The sequence below is a fragment of the Cibotium barometz genome, chromosome 10 (genome assembly GCF_041138505.1).
Source record: "Cibotium barometz isolate CiBa-2024 chromosome 10, ASM4113850v1, whole genome shotgun sequence".
Lineage (NCBI taxonomy): Eukaryota > Viridiplantae > Streptophyta > Polypodiopsida > Cyatheales > Cibotiaceae > Cibotium > Cibotium barometz.
Window position 1 is genome coordinate 24,693,916 of NC_141055.1, and position 15,462 is coordinate 24,709,377.

Consider the following 15,462-nt stretch of genomic DNA (forward strand, 5'->3'; position numbering starts at 1 on the left):
CATACATACACACATACATACATAAACACATACATATATACACACATACAGGCATACATACTATTAGGCACCTCTTCCTAACATCAAGCAAAAATACTCTTATATGAGTGAATTGATATGTATATTAACTTTTTTTTTGTATTGCGAGGGTTGTTTTAGAGATGGAATTGACAATCCACATGCCATTAGGCATGTAGGAGAAGGGGGAAGGTATTAGGCATGTAGGAGAAGGGGGAAGGTATTAAACCCGGGTTGTGTGAAGTTCATAAGGAAGAAGAATATTTGAGTTTGGAGAGTTGTGGACCATACACAAGTACACGTACATAAGTATTCTTTTCTTTTGCAAACTTTAAAAATAAAATCTTAAGGAATGTATATATATATATACACGCACACACACACAAACACATACATATATAATACATACACATACATGAATGCATACATACATACATACACATGTACACACATACATAAACACATAAAATCTCAAGGCATGTGTGTGTGTATATATATATACACGCACGTGCGTGCATGCACACACACACAGAGTCACACAAATATATATATATATACATACACATACATGAATGCATACATACATATAAACACATGTACGCACATGCACACATACATACATACACATATACATACTATTAGTACACACACACACACACACACACACACACACACACACACACATACACACACACATACATACATACATACACACAAACATACATAAACACATACAGGCATACATACTATTAGGCACCTCTTCCTAACATCAAGCAAAAATACTCTTATATGAGTGAATTGATATGTATATTAACTTTTTTTTTGTATTGCGAGGGTTGTTTTAGAGATGGAATTGACAATCCACATGCCATTAGGCATGTAGGAGAAGGGGGAAGGTATTAAACACGGGTTGTCGCGGTGTAGGGTGTATATGAACTTATGTGAAGTTCATAAGGAAGAAGAATATTTGAGTTTGGAGAGTTGTGGACCATATTTGCGAGAAGCAATAAGGATTAGAAAGTTCATAAAAAGGGATTAGATAAACCTCTCAAGTGTATAGTTGAAGGAAATTGCCTTATATCAATCAATGATATTGCCTACAGAGCCAAAATCTATGAAGAAGAGCTAGAATGGATTCTTACATGGACGGAGCATCTTTGATAAAATTTTCTCATTTTGGGAGGTCATGGAATGGGCCAAAGCGAGTAATCAGCCTTTAGCCATTCTTCTTTTGGATTTTGAGAAGGCCTATGATAGAGTGGATTGGGACTTGAGGGTACTCTTGGCCATATGGGTTTCTCTAAGAGGTGGTCGAAGGGAGTTTCATGCATGTATCATGATGCCCACAGTCGATTGCGGTGATAGAGGAGAGCGGTTTCAGATCTCTCGCTCAGTACGACAAGGTTGCCCTTTAACCCCATTATTATATATCATAGTTGCAGAGGCCATGAGCATCTTCCTCTGCTCCACTACTGGTATTTTTGGATTGAGGTTTCCTCTTCATAGTCAAGAGGAGCTGGTTGACTCTGAGTTAGTTGATGGCACAACCATGTTCTTGGAGGCCTCACACATATGTTTATGCTCCTTCCAGGTGGTACTGGAAGAGTTTTGTTTGGCAGTCGAGCACTCATTTACTAGCACAAATATGTTGGTTTTTGGATTAGCGACTCGCCGAAAGTTGCTTGGGGTGCAGAGCTTGGTTTTACTTGGATCCAGTAGAGGATGCACTGCTAGATATTTAAGATGCCAGGTTGGGGTTAATATTTCTCCTGTGTAGCAATTTGCTCTGGTACTTATAAACATCCAGAAGCTTCTTCATTTGAGCTCCAAGAGATTAGATTTAGTCTCCATAGCATTGGTGGTTAATCAGTTATTGCTTACTTCGGCTTGGTTTATTGTCTCTTGTTGGAGCTTATCTTGTGCGTGCATTGGTCAATTGAGGAGGTTGATTTGTAAATTTTCTTTGGTTGGGTGCATATGGCACCATAGACACACGTAGCTTGGCTCACAATTATTTAGCCTAGACAAGAGGGGGGATGGATATTATTGATTCATATCTTTAGTGCATGGCATTACTTTACAAACTTGTGGTCAGAGGTTTCCTATACCAGGCATTGAGCCTTGGAAGGATTTTTTCTTATCTCAGATTTTGAGATGTAAAATCCATGTTGGGAGAGATTGGTTGCCCAGCACACGGTTTTTGTTCTCACAGAGGTCGATATCAGAGCACCATCTTCCCCTCTTATTGTAACCATTGTCAGAGCATGGAGAAGCATGAGACCATTCTTACAACAAAGGCTTCCTAGGTCTATGGATGAGTTTGATCGACAACCTATTATGTGGAACAAGTTCATTAGGGATGAGGCCAGTCGGCCACTTGTTGGTGCATCTCGTTACATGTAGTGGTCAAGATGGGAGAGATGTGCATACAGAGTTCTTGCTTTGAAGACCTTTAAGAGTCTTCTGGTGGATTGGAGAGCTGCATCCATTCAGCATCTTAGGGGCTTCCACATACATATTGATCAGATTGATGTAGCTATACTGCATGAGTGGCTCTTTGAGATCTTTCATGGAGATTATCATCCAAGTTGGCTGGGAGTCTTTTCAAGCATAGGCATACCTATGTAGGTCATTGCTCTCCCGAGAGCCAGCAGGCTTCAAATTGCACCATCTATTCTATCACGCCTTGAGGGATAGTGAGGAGATGTAGCATGGAGGGGATCATCCCATATACTAGGCTTAGTCCAGTGAGGATTGTTGGTCGTTCAGGAAAGCACTGGTTCATTGATCCTTCTCCTTAGATAGTGGCTCATGGATCTTGGTGTTTGTAGCTATATGGTGACAGTCCTATCAGATATCTTCAGTGGGAATCAAGGTGAGTGGGAGTGGATTGATGCCTTCGATCCGTTGAAAAGCCTTCCCTTATTTAATTTCATGGTCTAGAATGCCAAGCTTCTCATCACTCAAGAAATGTATAGGATCCCTACTCTCGGGCCTCATTGGGAGAGTTATGACACTCTGTAGTAGTGATACAGTGCAGATATTGCCATAGGCTTTGGCATTCATACAGAAGGAGCCATATCTCTCATTTCTTTTGGTTATTTTTACATGGTGGTCTCCCACCAATCAGTGGAGATCGGTTTTCGGTGTAGCACCTACCTTCTTGTAGAGCATTTTTTATGGGGGTGCAGCACTGCACAATATATGTGGGGTTCTATAGCCCAACGTATGTGCAAATTGAGTGGCCGTGCCATGCATGTGACTTGGGGGAAAGTTGCTTGGATTTTCCAAACCGGTCCACTGATTTTCTACGAGGGTAGTGATATAGACTCTACTATTTTCATCCGTAGGGGTATTGCCTAGCATGGTTTATTGCAAGATATCCCTCATTCTGATTATACATCCCCCCATATAGAGGATTGACACCAGTTGGGAGATTGTTGCCAATATTATAGCATGGCAAATCTAAAGAGCTAGATGCATGGAGGCTATTGAGGGTGTGGACCAGATTTTTGAGTCTAAGTGCATTAGTACTATATGGGGTGATATCATTTATACTCTCATGGATACTTGGGCTCATATTCAGGGGTTCTCTAGTTCCACGTAGGCAAAACAGGTTGTATTTATGCGGGTGTGGGACCATGTCATTTTCTTTTCCATTAGTCCCTCATGTCTCTCATGGCATCATGATGCTCCTTAGTGGTTGAGATCACCTTACATATTAATTGGGGTGATTCTATTCTATTCTGGCTTATAGCCGTTATTGTTGTATGCTTTTTTCATACTTAATAGAAGTCTCTTTCTTGAAAAAAAATAAATCAATGAAGAAGATTGGGAGGGAAAAAAAGAGTTCATTGCAAACACGAGGAAAAGATAACATGATCGAAGAGGTAGTCCAAGCTCTAGAAGATCGAATTTTTGTCAAATCCATGCTAACACTAATATTGAATGTAATGGAGGATAGGGTTTTCAAATCAAGGATAATAGGATACAGATTCCTTGCTTACCAAAAGAGCTCTTTTTAATAGAGATAGAAGAGAAAACCTATGTTTTCTTTGCCTAAAGCCGGATCATAGACCAAATGCATGCCCAAAGAAAAGGTACTTGATTGATAATACTTTTGTTAACCACATAACTAGAACTCTCAAGGTTGGAATATGAGAGGGTTAATAGGGATGCCGTGGGAGTGGAAGTTAAAGAGCAAGGAAGGATCTTTCAAGAAGAGATCTACCTCAACAAGCCTCCATCACCCAAGTGCCAGCAGAGCTACATATTAAAACCATAAATTCACTCTAAGATTTCTTGTTGATTGTTCTAGTACCAATAATTTCATGTCACCACAAGTTGCTAAAAAGATGAATTGATATAGAAAGAGGGGTCAAGCTTTGTTAGTTCAAATGGCTACAACTTCCCTATGTGGGTATGCTAGCTCATCTTTTCGACCTCTCTTTATTGACACACTAGAATTCTCCTTAAGAATTTTGATGTATTTGGGAATGAGGGATATTGACCAAATAACCTTTTAGTCATTTCCCAAAGGTTGAACATCTATGTAAAATCTTTCAGTAGAAGTAGGAGAGTTACCAAGGAATCTCTACACATGCAACTTGATGGTAGTGTGACACAAAGTTGGAGTTTTGACTTCGGTCACTCCTTAGAATCAAAACACACTTGTATGAAACCTCACAGCCTCCTCACCTCCCTTTCTCTCCCTAGGTTAAGATAAAGATAAACACATCAAAGGTGAGATCATAATTCATGGAAGATAAGATTAAAGAATTAGGAGAAGCAAGAATTTCTGTCAGTCTTGTAGCTCCAAACAAGAGGGCAATTCTTTTTTGCAAGAAAATCTTCTGACTCGGGATTATGTGAATGGAAACATACGGGGAATGTTGGTAAGGTTCATCTGTTTGAATTGGACCATTTGGATGGAACATCTTAAAGTAAAAGAATATAGCAATCACTTACAAGAGGATAAGATACATGGGATTTGCTTTTTGTTAACAGATTAAGAGGAACTAATCATTATTAATAAGAAGAAATAATGGCCAAAAGTCTTAAAAAAACAGAGATACACAGAGAATTACAGTTTTAAATCCATATAGATTGTACAAAAGAGGATTATATAGCTACGTAGAGCTTGAAGAGAGCTTTGCGTCTATATAAAAACTTTCGAAAACAGGCAACCGAGCGAAAAGTTATGAGCATTTTACTACAAGACTATAAAACTGCCAAAATTCGCCTAAAAATATCAAATTTGGGAGAAATTATGATCATCAATGAAGTAAAGGATTAAATAATTAGTTACATGAGTGGAAAGAGCATATAAAGAGCTTCCCATCCATATGATAAATTTTAGAAACCAATACCCGAGTGATGATTGAAATTTGGGTATTAGACCACAAAAACTGCACTTCCCTCTCTTTGCATGAAACCTCAATTTTCACATAGCATCTTGCCTTTCATCTCCTTCATGATTCAAGCTAGAGGGTAAGGGTTAACGTTGCTCAACAAAAAATTATAAAGATTTACTTATGGTCCCCAAAGTCTTCCCACATGCTCATTACTGCTAAAACCATTGGTACCTCCAACAAAGGAGGGCGGCAATAAGGCAAGGGACCTTGAGAAGTCACAGGCCCACCAAGATAATAACTCCTTATCCCACTTATCATGAATCATCAAAGAGGTTCAAAATTGGGTTAAGCATGAGGAGCTAATGCTAAATGAGACATTCACATGTAAAGAGAGTGTTTGAATAAGGGTTTGAAGATAAGAGAATGGCAATGACACAAAATGCTCAATTGACGAGGCTTTCATTCCTTGATTTGAAAGGGAGAGGAGGGCTCTTTTTATAGGTGGAGAATCACCCTCTCTTCCATTGTTACAAATTACAACATAAAAATCTTCAACCCTTCAGTGACATAAGGGTAGATGTCACCATCAATTAACCTCTTAGGCTAAGTCTTCTATTGATTATTAAATTGAAGACTTTTTGACTTTGAAAATGTGATGAGATAATAGCCAAGTCACAGCACACGGTTTTTGTTCTCACAGAGGTTGATATCAGAGCACCATCTTCCCCTCTTATTATAACCATTGTCAGAGCATGGAGAAGCATGAAACCATTCTAGCAACAAAGGCTTCCTAGGTCTATGGATGAGGTTGATCGACAACCTATTATGTGGAACAAGTTCATTAGGGATGAGGCCAGTCGGCCACTTGGTGCATCTCGTTACATGTAGTGGTCAAGATGGGAGAGATGTGCATACATAGTTCTTGCTTGGAAGACCTTTAAGAGTCTTCTGGTGGATTGGAGAGCTGTGTCCATTCAACATCTTAGGGGATCCCACATACATATTGATCATATTGATGCAGCTATACTGCATGAGTGGCTCTTTGAGATCTTTCATGGAGATTATCATCCAAGTTGGCTGGGAGCCTTTTCAAGGATAGGCATACCTATGTAGGTCATTCCTCTCTCGAGCCAGGAGGCTTCAGATTACACCATCTATTCTATCATGCATTGAGGGATAGTGAGGAGATGTAGCATGGAGGGGATCATCCCATATACTAGGCTTAGTCTAGTGAGGATTGTTAGTCGTTCAGGAAAGCACTAGTTCATTGATCCTTCTCCTTAGATAGTGGCTCATGGCTCTTGGTGTTTGTAGCTATATGGTGGCAGTCCTATTATCAGATATCTTCAGTGGGATCGAGGTGAGTGGGAGTGGATTGATGCCTTCGATCCGTTGAAAAGCCTTCCCCTTTTCAATTTCACGGTCCAGAATGCCAAGCTTCTCATCACTCAACAAATGTATAGGATTCCTACTCTCAGGCCTCATTGGGAGAGTTATGATATCTCTCCAGTGATACATCATAGATATTGCCATAGGCTTTGGCATTCATACAGAAGGAGCCATATCTCTCATTTCTTTTGGTTATTTTTACATGTGGCCCCCCACCAATCAGTGGAGATTGGTTTTCGATGTAGCACCTACCTTCTTGTAGAGCATTGTTTATGGGGATGCAGCACTGCACAGTATATGTGGGGTTCTATAGCCCAACTTATGTGCAAATTGAGTGGCTGTGCCATGCATGTGACTTGGGGGAAAGTTGCTTTTCCCAATCTGGTCCACTGATTTCCTACGACTCTGCTATTTTCATCCGTAGAGGTATTGCCTAGCATGGTTTATTGCAACATATCCCTCATTTTGATTATACATCCCCCCTGATAGAGGATTGACACCAGTTGGGAGATTGTTGCCAATATTATAGCATGGCAAATCTAAAGAGCTAGATGCATGGAGGCTATTGAGGGTGTGGACCAGATTTTTGAGTCTTAGTGCATTAGTACTATATGGGGTGATATCATCCATACTCTCATGGATACTTGGGCTCATATTCAGGGGTCCTCTTGTTCTGTGTAGGCAAAACAGGTTGTATTTATGCGGGTGTGGGACCATGTCATTTTCTTTTCCTTTAGTCCCTCATGTCTCTCATGGCATCATGATGGTTAGTGGTTGAGATCACTTTACATATTGGGGTGATTCTATTCTATTCTGGCCTATAGCCATGATTGTTGCATGCTTTTTTCATACTTAATAGAAGTCTCTCTCTTTAAAAAAAAATAAATCAATGAAGAAGATTGGGAGGGAAAAAAAGAGTTCATTGCAAACATGAAGAAAAAGATAACATGATCAAAGAGGTAGTCCAAGCTCTAGAAGATCGAATTTTTGTCAAATCCATGCTAACACTAATATTGAATGGAATGGAGGATAGGGTTTTCAAATCAAGGATAATAGGACACGGATTCCTTTCTTACCAAAAGAGCTCTTTTTTAATAGTGATAGAAGAGAAAACCTATGTTTTCTTTACCTAAAGCCAAATCATAGACCAAATGCATGCCCAAAGAAAAGGTACTTGATTGATAATACTTTTGTTAACCATAACTAGAACTCTCAAGGTTGGAATGAGAGGGTTAATAGGGATGCCATGGGAGTGGAAGTTAAAGAGCAAGGAAGGATCTTTCAAGAGGAGATCTACCTCAAGCCTCCATTACCCAAGTGCCAGCAGCTACATATGAAAACCATAAATTCACTCTAAGATTTCTTGTTGATTGTTCTAGTACTAATAATTTTATGTCACCACACAAGTTGCTAAAAATATGAATTGATATAGAAAGAGGGGTCAAGCTTTGTTAGTTCAAATGGCTACAACTTCCCTATGTGGGTACACTAGCTCGTCTGTTCAACCTCTCTTTATTGACACACTAGAATTCTCCTTAAAAAATTTGATGTGTTTGGGAATGAGGGATATTGACCAAATAACCTTTTAGTCATTTCCCAAAGGTTGAACATCTATGTAAAATCTTTCAGTAGAAGTAGGAGAGTTACCAAGGAATCTTTACACATGCAACTTGATGGTAGTGTGACATAAAGTGGGGGTTTTGACTTCGGTCACTTCTTAGAATCAAAACACACTTGTATGAAACCTCACAGCCTCCTCACCTCCCTTTCTCTCCCTACGTTAACATAAAGATAAACACATCAAAGGTGAGATCATACTTCATGGAAGGAAAGATGAAAGGCTCAGGAGAAGCAAGAATTTCTACCAGTCTTGCAGCTCTAAACAAGAGGGCAATTCTTTGTTGGAAGAAAATCTTTCGACTCAGGATTATGTGAACCGAAACATACGGGGAATGTTAGTAAGGTTCATCCGTTCGAATTGGGAGATTTAGACGGAATATCTTAAAGTAAAAGAATATATCAATCACTTACAAGAGGATACATGGGATTTGCTTTTTGATAAGAGATTAAGAGGAACTAATCATTATTAAGAAGAAATAGTGGCCAAAAGTCTATAAAAATAGAGATACACAGAGAATTGGAGTTTTAAATCCATATAGACTGTACAAAAGGGGATTACATAGGTACGTAGAGCTAGAAGAGAGCTTTGTGTCTATATAAAAATTTTCAAAAACGGACAACCGAGCGAGAAGTTATGAGCATTTTACTACAAGACTATAAAACTGCCAAAATTCGCCTAAAAGTTAGCAAATTTGGGAGAAATTCTGATCATCAATGAAGTAAAGGATTAAGAAATTAGTTACATGAGTAGAAAGAGCATATAAAGAGATTCCTAGCCATATGATCAATTTTAGAAACCAATACTCGAGTGATGAGTAATTACCGGTTGAAATTTGGGTATTAGACCACAAAAACTGCACTTCCCTCTCTTTGCATGAAACCTCAATTTTCACATAGCATCTTGCCTTTCATCTCCTTCATGATTCAAGCTAGAGGGTAAGGGTCAACATTGCTCAGTGAACAATCGTAAATATTTACCTATGGTCTCCAAAGTCTTTCCACATGCTCATTACCGCTAAAACCATTGGTACCTCCAAAGGAGGGCAGCAATAAGGCAAGGGCTACCTTGAGAAGTGACAGGTCCACCAAGATAATAACTCCTTATCCCACTTATCATGAATCATCAAAGAGGTCCAAAATTAGGTTAATCATGAGGAGCTAATGCTAAATGAGACATTCACATGTAAAGAGAGTGTTTGAATAAGGATTTGAAGATAAGAGAATGGCAATGACACAAAATGCTCAATTGAGGAGGCTTTCATTCCTTGATACGAAAGGGAGAGGAGGGCTCCTTTTATAGGTGGAGAATCACCCTCTCTTCCAATGTTACAAATTACAACATAAAAATCTTCAACCCTTCAATGACATAAGGGTAGATGTCACCATCAATTGTCCTCTTAGGCTAAGTTTTCTATTGATTATTAAATTGAAGACTTTTTTACTTTGAAAGAGTGATGAGATAATAGCCAAGACTAAGTCATGTAGGTGGAGATCCCACTTACACATGGTGGAATTCTCCTCTTCCATGTAGACATTTTAGAAGAACCTTTCCTAATTATGCACCTACACACACTCTTCCACATGCCTTCCACACTCCCCAACTTGTAGCCTTATGGTGAATACTATATTAATAATACAATTAAAATCTATGTGAGCACGAAGGCCACTTTTATTTTCCACATCACTAGCCTATCTACCATAACAAAGTATTTATTAAGCATACTTGTGGCATTTACAACGTGTGCATCCTAAATCAAGTAAAACCATTATATTTGAAGATAGAATGCTGTTATCAGGGTAGCCGCCAAGTCGCCGCATCACCACACGGTTATTCCATTGTGGGCGGCGCCGCAATCTTATTGGACAAGTTTCCACCTTATTACCATTGAGAAACCATCAAAATATGTACAAAATTGAAAATGAAAGATATCAGATTTTCATGTCACATCTTTTCTCCCCAGTAGATCCTCCATGCTTGTCTTGGGGATCTGCTGGCCATGGTTCTCGAGGGTAAAATATCTTTAGCCGGTACTCATTGGCACGTGCGGGAACCTCTTGACTTTATTATTAACCATGGCCTTTGCTTCTGCCCACCTTGTTACATAATCTGTGGCCACCAATATGTAATAATTCCCATGTGAGGAATGAGGAAGTGGGCCCACAAAATCTAATCCCCACCTTTCAAATGGACCATATGTTGGGATAGGGTTTAAGGGTCCGGGAACCAATTGCTTATGCCCATATGCCTAGCATACTTCATAGCTTCTGCACCACTCATAGACATCTTTGCTGAGTCGAGGCCAATAATAACCTGTGTTAAGGATCCTCCGGAGTTGTGCTGGCTCAGGCAAAGTGACCTGAACATTCATGACATAATTCCATAATCCTTTTAGATTCTTCCACGTTCACTACCCTCCTAAGAATCTTATCCTTACCTTGCTTGTAAAGAACATCCCCTAGAATTGTGTAAGGGTGAGCTTTCTTTGTAAGCCTTTGCTTCTGTTGAGGATTCCATCCAGGAGGGAAGTATCCTGTATTGACCATGGCCTTTACTTCTGCCCACCTTGTTGCATAATCTGTGGCTACCAATATGTAATACTTCCCATGTGAGGAACAAGGAAGTGGGTCCACAAAATCTAATCCCCACCTTTCAAATGGACCATATGCTGGGATAGGGTTTAAGGGCTCGGGAACCAATTGCTTATGCCCATATGCCTGGCATACTTCACAGCTTTTGCACCACTCATAGGCATCTTTGTTGAGTCGAGGCCAATAATAACTTGTGTTAAGGATCCTCCGAGTTGTGTTGGCTGAGGCAAAGTGACCTGAACATTCATGATATAATTCCATAATCCTTTTAGATTCTTCCAGGCTCACTATCCTCCTAAGAATCTTATCCTTACCTTGCTTGTAAAGAACATCCCCTAGAATTGTGTAAGGATGAGCTTTCCTTGTAAGTCTTTGCTTCTGTTGAGAATTCAATCTAGGAGGGAAGTATCCTGTATCTAAATCTTGTTGAACATCTTGGAGCTCAGACTAGCCTGTATCCATCAATGCAAGAATAGCTACTTTGAAAGAAGCCAAAGTTTTAGTAGCCAATTCATCAGCCTTTTGATTATCCTTCCTGTTTTAACATGCACAAATTTACAAAACTCAAAAGCTTCTTTTAACTCCATTGCCCTTTTATACAATTCTTGGAGACTAGGACTCCTTGCCTTATATTCTTCTTTCATTTGTATGATGACCAATTGCGAATCCCCTTGAACCTCTACCTCTTTAATTCCATCTTCTATGCAATCTTCTAATCCCCAAATTAACGCATTGTACTCAGCCACATTATTTGATATACAATTCTTGGAGACTAGGACTCCTTGCCTTATATTCTTCTTTCATTTGTATGATGACCAATTGCGAATCCCCTTGAACCTCTACCTCTTTAATTCCATCTTCTATGCAATCTTCTAATCCCCAAATTAATGCATTGTACTCAGCCACATTATTTGATATAGCCTTTGGAAATTCCCTACCCTTGGCCCAAACCTCTTTTCCTTCTGGATCAAATAAAACTATCCGCCCAACCCCACATTGCCTAGAAGGGCTAAAGGCTCCATTAAAATGCACAGTGAAAGCAGTTGTTGGTGGTGTCTCCAAATCTTCATATACTTCTTCCTTTGCTCCTCTTGTTCCCTCTTCCTCTTCCTTCCTTGTAAGCAAATCTGCAGGAGAGGAACTAGTGGTGTTTTCTGTAATAAAAGTGAAAGAGAATTCTTGAAGCTCACAAATCCACTTTGCAAACTTCCCTCCTGCAGGATTGTGTTTGCGGACCAAGAATTGTAAAGAAGGTTAAGATGTGAGGAAGAAAAAAGGGCGAGGTAACAAGTATGATCTAAACTTCTTTATTGCAAAAACAAGAGACAAACCACCTTTCTCCATTTCACCATACCTCTCCTCGGCATCAGTGAGTTGTCAGCTTGCGTAATACACTGGTTGCATACGCCCTTGCTCTCCCTTTTGCAAGAGTATAGCACCCTTCACATAAAAGTCCTCCCCCCACCTAGGAGACTGCACAATTGGACTTTAACTCATGCATTCCTTGAGCAAACAAAAAGATTGAATTTGATCGAGCCCCAATTGGAAAGAAACATTCTTCTTTGTCAACAGATTTATAGGATACATCTTCTCAGAGAACATGTCAACAACAAAGCGTTGGTAATACTTTGTTTTACCCATAATCCTCCTTACCTCCCTTACATTAGTAGGTGGTGGGAGGGCCACAATTGCCTGCACCTTCTCAGGATCCATCTCTATGCCTTCTTCTGAGATAACATGTCCCAAGAGAACCACCTTCCTTTGTGCCAAGTGGCATTTCCCAAGATTAAGACACCCTTTTGCATCATCAATACTTTGCAAGGCCAACCTCAACTTTTCCAAGTGATCCATGCGGCTTGAATAAATGCAAAAATCATCCAAAAGACCCTTATAAACTTTCCCAAGTAAGGTGCAAATACCTGACTCATGAAGCGTTGAAAAGTTGCTGGTGCATTGGTAAAGCCAAATGGCATCACCCTATAGGCATACACTCCCCAAGGGGTGATAAATGAGGTTTTGCTTTGATCTTCTTCACAAATCCAAATTTGAAAGTATCCAGAGTATCCATCACACACTAAATACAACTCATGACCTGCAACTTGATCCAAAATCTCATCCTCAAAGGGTAGAGGATAATAATCCCTCTTTGTGCATGCATTCAGAGGGCGAAAGTCCACACACACACACACGCCATTTTCCACCCTTTTTGGGAGTGACTACAACTGGGGAAATCCACTCTGAATTCTCTACTGGAAAAATATCAAGCAAATTAGTTACCTCATTCTTAAGCACCTCTGCTTGCACTACTCCTCCCAAACGCCTTCGCCGCTATACCACTGGCTTACTTTGGGGCTTGAGATCAATCTTGTGCTCTACTAGGGTGACTTGGCGTACCTGTGAGTAGCCGTTTGCAAAATGGTAAGGAAATCCATCCAACATTTTTAAGTAATTCTCCCTTTCAGTACCTGCTATGGACTCATCAAGAAGAAGTTCATTCTGTGTCATCTCCTTTCTTAAACATGGTTGAAGAAGCTTCCCCTTCCAAGGCTCCATTGTCTTTAGCATCCCCTTGATCCCTTCCCAGGGAAAGACCAAATGCAACTCCCTCCACCTCCCCTTTTGAGATGGAATACTCGGAGCTATCACTTTTCTCCTCTTCATCGGATGACTCTGACTCTGAACTTTCGGAAGTTGAAGGTTCACCTCTTACCACTTTCTTACGACGACGACTCTTGATGTTGTAGTGGGCCTTCTTATTCTCACCTTGTAGAATAAGATCACATGTCTCCCACTTTTGAATTGCCTTCACTTGGCAAAGCCATGGCCTACCCCCAATATCAATGGGGGTAAGCCCTAGCATCAGGCTTTGTAGGAATGACCTGGAAAGTTATAGGCACAGAAATACCACATACATCCACTAATCTTTATATTAATTGAGCTCGACATGTATAAAATTTTTTCATGTCGAATGTTAACAAGGCATTTTTGTATCTTCATGTTGTAATTATGATATCTATTTTATAGTCGATAACACCAAGAAAATTTGCTTCATGGTAACACTCCCAAATTCCTGACAATTCCTAAGATTTTCACCTTAGTATTATCAGTAAAAGTTTGATGCGATAGGAAGAGTTAGTAGGAAGACAACTTTAAGTCAACATCTTTCATTGTTTTTTCACTCATGACATTGATTGATGCACCTCCATCAATGTATGCATTAGAAATTGTTTTTCCCTCAATGATGACATCACAGGCATATCATCTCTTACATCAATATCCACCTTTTGAGCCATAGGATTCCCATTATCCCTCTTCTTCTTTTTCTTAGATTCCCTTGTGCTAGCCAGCTTACCCCATTCCTTTCTGAGTTTTGGAGAGAGTGCCAAAAGCTGCCTAAATGTGATTTGTGCTGTTTTCTCCCTAAGATCTATTAAGAGGTCATAACTAAGAGATTCTTGTCCAAGAGGAAAGTCAGATTGTCCAATTTTTCTCCTAGACAGACGACTTCTTCTTCTTCTTATTTTTCTCCTCTTCTTCAGATTTATCTTCTTGTTCTTCTTGTTCTTCTTCTTCTTGGCTCCTAATTTTATGACCCCGTTTTGCCATTAATGGCATCAATGTTTCCTCTTCTTCTTTTGAACATGTTTCCTCTAAAAGTGCTAAACTTTTATCCTCTCTTTTCCTTAATTTTGGACACTCAGTGCGATAATGCCCCTTCTCTTGACATTCATAGCATGTGACACTACTTCTATCCCCAGGTTTATCATCAACTCGTGGAACCCTAGGTGGCCTTGTGTTGACTAAGTGTAACTTCAAATCAGCAAATTCTGCCATAAGTTGTTTAATGTTATGATCCAAGGATGGAGCTTGTACCCGAGATGTTGAGGCTATCTCTACTTATGGTGGGGTTTGCACACTCGGAGAAGATTGGAATGTGGACTCAATATGAAGAAAGGCCTCCTTCTTCAAAGCAATACGAAGAGCCTCTTTAAAATTAGTGGGATCTTTGCTAAGAACTTTTCCATGCAAGCGGGGATCCAAAGCCATGATAAACTTGCTTATCTTAAGGTGCTCCATTGCTAAAGAACTCTTTGAATCTCCCATAAAAGGTGAAAAAGAAGAAGCAACACCATGTAAAGCAACTTGTTGATATTTGATAAACAAGGCTTCATACCTCATCACTGAAAAGGTAAAAAATGACTCTCCTTCCTTTTGGAAAATCTAATCCAATTGCAATAGTAAAGCATTGGTGACTCCACTGTCCCAAATCTCTCCTTCATTGCTTTGGTCAACCTTTCCCATTCATTCTTGGACTCCTCTGGCAAAGCCTCATGCCAAGCTAAAGCCACACCCTCCAAAAAATCAGGAAGTATTTCTGCCCTCTCTTTCATAGACCAGCCCATCAAGTGGCATGCGCGATTGAACTCTTGGAGATAACTCCCCAGGTCTTCTCTTTTCGATCCTTGAAATAGTGGAATGTTGAACATCTTGC